We start from the raw sequence: 6,000 nt of genomic DNA, 5'->3' as shown, positions 1-6,000 counted from the left end.
CCCGGCCCTGTGGAAAGAAATGTGTGACTTGTTGTTTGTGTACATGGCTTTTATAATGTCCTATGTTTTTCCCCCAACACCACTTTCCATCAATTTGTATAGCAGACCCTCGTGCCAAATTGAGTCAAAAGCTTTTTTGAAATCAACAAAGCATGATAACATAAAAACCATTGTTTTTGTTTGTTTGTTTGTCCATTAGGGTGTGCAGAAGACATGCGTGGTCTGTCCTACGGTAATTTTGGTAAAAAAAAGGCAATTTGACGTTTGCTCAGTACATTGTTTTCGCTGAGAGAATGTACGAGTCTGCTGTTAATGATAATGCAGAGGATTTTCCCAAGACTGCTGTTGATGCATATCCCCCGGTAGTTATTGGGGTCAAATTAGTCTCCACTTTTGTGGATTGGGGTGATCAGTCCTTGGTTCCAAACATTTGGGAAGATGCCAGAGCTGAGGATGATGTTAAAGAGTTTAAGTTTAGCCAATTGGAATTTGTGGTCTGTATATTTTATCATTTCATTTTGGATACCATTAACCCTACATGCCTTTTTGGGTTGGAGGGTTTGTATTTTGTCCTGTAGTTCATTCAATGTAATTGGAGAATCCAGTGGGTTCTGGTAGTCTTTAACCTGTCTGGGCTAGGGGGGCGTATTTTCACGGCCGGATGAAAAATGTACCCAATTTAAACAGGTTACTACTCTGGCCCAGAAACTAGAATATGCATATTATTAGTGGATTTGGATAGAAAACACTCTGAAGTTTCTAAAACTGTTTGAATGGTGTCTGTGAGTATAACAGAACTCATATGGCAGGCAAAAACCTGAGAGAAATCCAAGCAGGAAGTGAAAAGTCTGGGAATTGTAGTTCTTCTTTTGATTCTCTATCCAAGCTCCAGTGTCTGTGGGGTGAAGTTGCACTTCCTAAGGCTTCCAATGGCTGTCTAAAGCCTTCAGAAAGTGGTTTGAGCTTTTTGCTGTCACTGGGCAGAGTATAGGAGCTCAGTTACTGAGTGGTCTGCCTGGCAACAAAGTGATTGGATATGCTCGGTCCTGCCAGGGCGCCCCTCCCTCTTTTTCTTCTTGAATGAATATGCTATTGTCCGGTTGGAATATTATCGCAATTTTACGTAAAAAATACCATAAAGATTGATTTTAAACAGCGTTTGACATGCTTCTAAGTACGGTAATGGAACATTTTGACTTTGTCTCTCGTTCCGCGCTCGTGCGTTACCCTTTGGATAGTGCTCTGAACGCACAAACAAAACGGATGTATTTGGACATAAATATGGATTATTTGGAACAAAAACAACATTTCTTGTGGAAGTAGCAGTCCTGGGAGTGCATTCTGACGAAGATCAGCAAAGGTAATACAATATTTCTAATACTAATTCTGAGTTTAGGTTGCCCCGAATTTGGCGGGTGTCCGAATAGCTCACCGTGATGGCTGAGCTATGTACTCAGAATATTGAAAAATGTGCTTTCTCCATAAAGCTATTTTAAAATCTGACACAGCGGTTGCATAAAGGAGTAGTTTATCTATAATTCTTAAAATAATTGTTATGTATTTTGTCAACGTTTATGATGAGTATTTTTGTAAATTGATGTGCACATTCACCGGGCGTTTTGGTGGGAATACATTTTCTGAATATCACACGCCAATGTAAAATGCTGTTTTTGGATATAAATATGAACTTTATCGTTCAAAACATACATGTATTGTGTAACATAATGTCCTAGGAGTGTCATCTGATGAAGATCGTCAAAGGTTAGTGCTTCATTTTGCTGTGTTTTGGGTTTTATTGACACATGTCCTTGCTTAGAAAATGGCTGTGTGATTATTTTTGTCTATGTACTCTCCTAACATAATCTAATGTTTTGCTTTCACTGTAAAGCCTTTTTTGAAATCGGACAATGTGGTTAGATTAACGAGAAGTGTATCTTTAAAATGGTGTAACATAGTCGTATGTTTGACAAAGTTGAATTATGACATTTTCTTGTTTTTGAATTTTCCGCCCTGATATTTCACTGGCTGTGTCCCGCAGGTGGGATGCTAGCGGGTCGCTAGCTGGTCCAAGTCTGCTGGGTCAGTCATGGCCAGTTTGTACTATCACGTTTCAGGTAAGATCCAAATGCAGACTGTGTCGAAGTAACAATGTTTATTACAGGGGCAGGCAAACGACAGGTCAGGTCATGCAGAGGTCGGTAATCCAGAGTAGTGGGGCAAAGGTACAGGACGGTAGGCAGGCTCAGGGTCAGGTCAGGCAGAGGTCGATAATCCAGAGTAGTGGGGCAAAGGTACAGGACGGCAGCAGGCTCAGGGTGCGCAGAAAAGGTCAAAACCGGGAAAAACAGGAACAATCAAGAGACGGGAACAGAAGGGAAACCGCTGGTAGGCTTGGCGAAACAAAACTAACTGGCAACAGACAAACATTGAACACAGGTTTAAATACACAGGGGATAATGGGGAACATGAGCGACACCTGGAGGGGGGTGGAGACAAGCACAAAGACAGGTGAAACAGATCAGGGCGTGACAGTATTTCAGTATTGTAGTCTACAGTACTACTGCCAAGAGACGAGGTATAGGTGTACCTACCGTAGGAGTCCCCTCGAAGCCTAACATTGATTATGTACATGCCCAGCGGCCGACAGAGCTGCAGGAGTTGTGACCCGTTTATTTTGGTTATGTTGTTTTAGTTGTGCCTAGGGGGGCATATGGGGGAAGGAATGCTGTCACCTCCAGGTAGGTGTTTGTGGTCTCGCTCTCTCTCGCTCTCGCTCTCTCTCTCTCTCTCTCTCTCTCTCTCTCTCTCTCTCTCCACTTGTTCATTTTATCCATGTTTTACTGTGTTCCTCTGTAAGTCAGGCACCCTGCAGAGTCTTGGGCCCTCCAAAATAAATGAAAGTCTCAGTGCTTCAGTTGTGGGCTACATTCTCAATGTATTTTCTGCTAAGATCTCAGGGACTAGGTCCACATCATTACTAAAGCCGAGAGAGATGCAATAACGCCAGATTTATCACTGTTTTTACACTCTACGTTGTCCCTTATCCAACAGAAGGGACAAATAAATAAAACATCCCCTTGTCCTCTCTCCTCTCCTCCCCTTCCCTCCACTCTACTCCCCTTTTCTCCTCTCCTCTCCTACTGTCTTCATAAATCCTCTCTGCTGGTAGGAATAGACTAGAGCGCCAGTCTCAAGAGTAGAGAGCCAGTCTTGTCCAGCCTCTCTCCTCTTCACCTCTCACCCTCCCTCATGCCACTCCTGCTGCCTCCCCTCACGCCTCGCCTGCCGTTTCATTAGCTAGACTCTGGGGGTGCCGTTCATTCCTCATCTCTCAAATTATACAGGGTGCAAGTGTGCTCGCTCGCTTCACCTGTCTCTAAATAATCATGAGTGATTATCCCTCTCTTCCTCTGTCAAGCTTTCGATTGCCACTGCTCACTCTTAGTAACTTTATTAGAAAAAAAATAAGTAGAAAAAAAATATATAAAAAAACATCAGTTCCAACAACTTAAATATCAAGTAACTAAAGTGTTTTGTCTTTATTCAGTGATGATAGAAAGTCCTGAAACTGAGGGTGGAAAGTTAACTCTGATTCTTCCTTACCATTTATCCAGTGAAACTGGCTGTGAAGTGTAGCTTCTCCAAGGAGTGATGAGGGTCGTTTGCTCTGGTTCAAATTCCAATTTTCCAGTTTGAATCCATCTCAATCCAATCTCATGGAGTTGCCTACTGTACGATGGGGTCCATACTATTTCAGCTCTAATCTCCAATGTCATTGGACTGATTTTAATCCAAATGATTCCCAGTACACTTATAATGAGGTGGGGGGGGGGGGGGTGTAGTGCCTAGGATCAATCAAAATCTCATCTAGATTTTGGATTCACTAGTCATGGCCTGACCTCCTAGCATTAGAAAACACTAGGTTCTCATCGGAGAGCTGGAGATGAGGTCGCCCTGACCTAGCATCAGAAAACACTATGTTCTCATCGGAGAGCTGGAGATGAGGTCGGCCTGACCTCCTAGCATTAGAAAACACTATGTTCACACCGGAAAGCTGGAGATGAGGTTGGAAGTCATGATAGTGCGAGGTCACAGTATAAAGTTGACCGTGCATTTCAAGAAGGGGCAGATAGCCCAACCATATATCAACTATAGGACATAGAGCGATACGTTTCACCTACGCAGCTAACTTTGAGACATTTGCTATGAAATCATTCACACTTAATCAAGCATAAGGTAGCAGTCAAAAGTTTGGACACACTCATTCCAGGGTTTTTCATGGAATCATGTAGTAACCAAAAGAATGTAAAACAAAACAATAAATATTTGAGATTCTTCGAAGTAGCCACCCTTTGTCTTGATGAGAGCTTTGCACACTCTTTCCAATCAGTTGTGTTGTGACAAGGTAGGGTTGGTATACAGAATATACCCTATTTGGTTACAAGACCATATTATGGCAAGAGAACCTCAAATAAGCAAAGAGAAACAACAGTCCATCATTACTTTAAGATATCAAGGTCAATCAATCTGGAAAATTTCAAGAACTTTTAAAGTTTCTTCAAGTGCAGTTGCAAAAACCATCAAGCGCCATGATGAAACTGGCTCTCATGAGGATCGCCACATGAAAATAAGACTCAGAGTTACCTTTGCTGCAGAGGATAAGTTCATTAGAGTTACCAGTCTCAGAAATTGCAGCCCAAATAAATGCTTCACAGAGTTCAAGTAACAGACACATCTCAACATCAACTGTTCAGAGGAGACTACGTAAATCAGGCCTTCATGGTCAAATTGCTGCAAAGAAACCACTACTAAAGGACACCGATAATAAGAAGAGACTTGCTTTGGCCAAGAAACACGAGCAATGGACATTAGACCAGTGGAAATCTGTCCTTTGGTCTGATGAGTCCACATTTGAGAGTTTTAGTTCCAACCGCAGTGTCTTTGTGAAATGCAGAGTAGGTGAACAGATGATCTCCGCATGTGTGGTTCCCACTGTGAAGCATGGAGGTGGAGGTGTGATGGTGTGGGGGTGCTTTTCTGGTGACACTGTATGTGATTTATTTAGAATTGAAGCCACACTTAACCAGCATGGCTCCCACAGCATTCTGCAGCGATAAGCCATCCCATCTGGTTTGTGCTTAGCGGGACTATCATTTGTTTTTTAACAGGACAATGACCCAAAACACAACTTCAGGCTGTGTAAGCGCTATTTGACCAAGAAGGAGAGTGATGAAGTGCTGCATCAGATGACCTGGCCTCCACAATCACCTGACCTCAACCAAATTGAAATGGTTTGGGATGAGTTGGACCGCAGAGTGAAGGAAAAGCAGCCAACAAGTGCTCAGCATATGTGGGAACTCCTTCAAGATTGTTGGAAAAGCATTCCAGGTGAAGCTGGTTGAGAGAATGCAAAGAGTATGCAAAGCTGTCATCAAGGCAAACGGTGGTTACTTTGACGAATCTAAAATATATTTTGAGTTGTTTAACACTTTTTTGGTTACTACATGATTCCATGTGTTATTTCACAGTGTTGATGTCTTCACTATTATACTACAATGTAGAAAATAGTAAAAAAAAATACAAAAAAAACCCTGAATGACTAGATGTGTCCAAATGTTTGAATGGTACTGAACATTGACAAACAGTTGGACAGACCATCTGAAATAAAATATGTAATATTTCCCAATGTTATCACACTGCAGAAACAACGCAACAATCCCTCTCATCCTAACGGCCCCGAAGACTCCACCATACAGCAACAGTATATCTATATTTCATTCTCAAACTCAGAGCCACAAAATAGATTTCACTTGGCATCCAACAAAGCAGTTGAAAAGCTAAAAGGGCCCACATGAGATGCTTCTCTTCTCTGTGTGAAACAACAGTATTCAGCAGCCGTTGAATCAAGACAAGCAGCAGTCTGGGGGATTCCATGGCTGCCTCTACCTTACTGACGGCCCCATCTTCAAACACACACTGATCACAGTGAGATGAGTGTGT

Source organism: Salmo trutta, chromosome 6, assembly GCF_901001165.1.
Source record: "Salmo trutta chromosome 6, fSalTru1.1, whole genome shotgun sequence".
NCBI classification, from domain to species: domain Eukaryota; kingdom Metazoa; phylum Chordata; class Actinopteri; order Salmoniformes; family Salmonidae; genus Salmo; species Salmo trutta.
The sequence above is the reverse complement of the archived record's forward strand: the minus strand, read 5'-3'. Positions refer to the sequence as shown.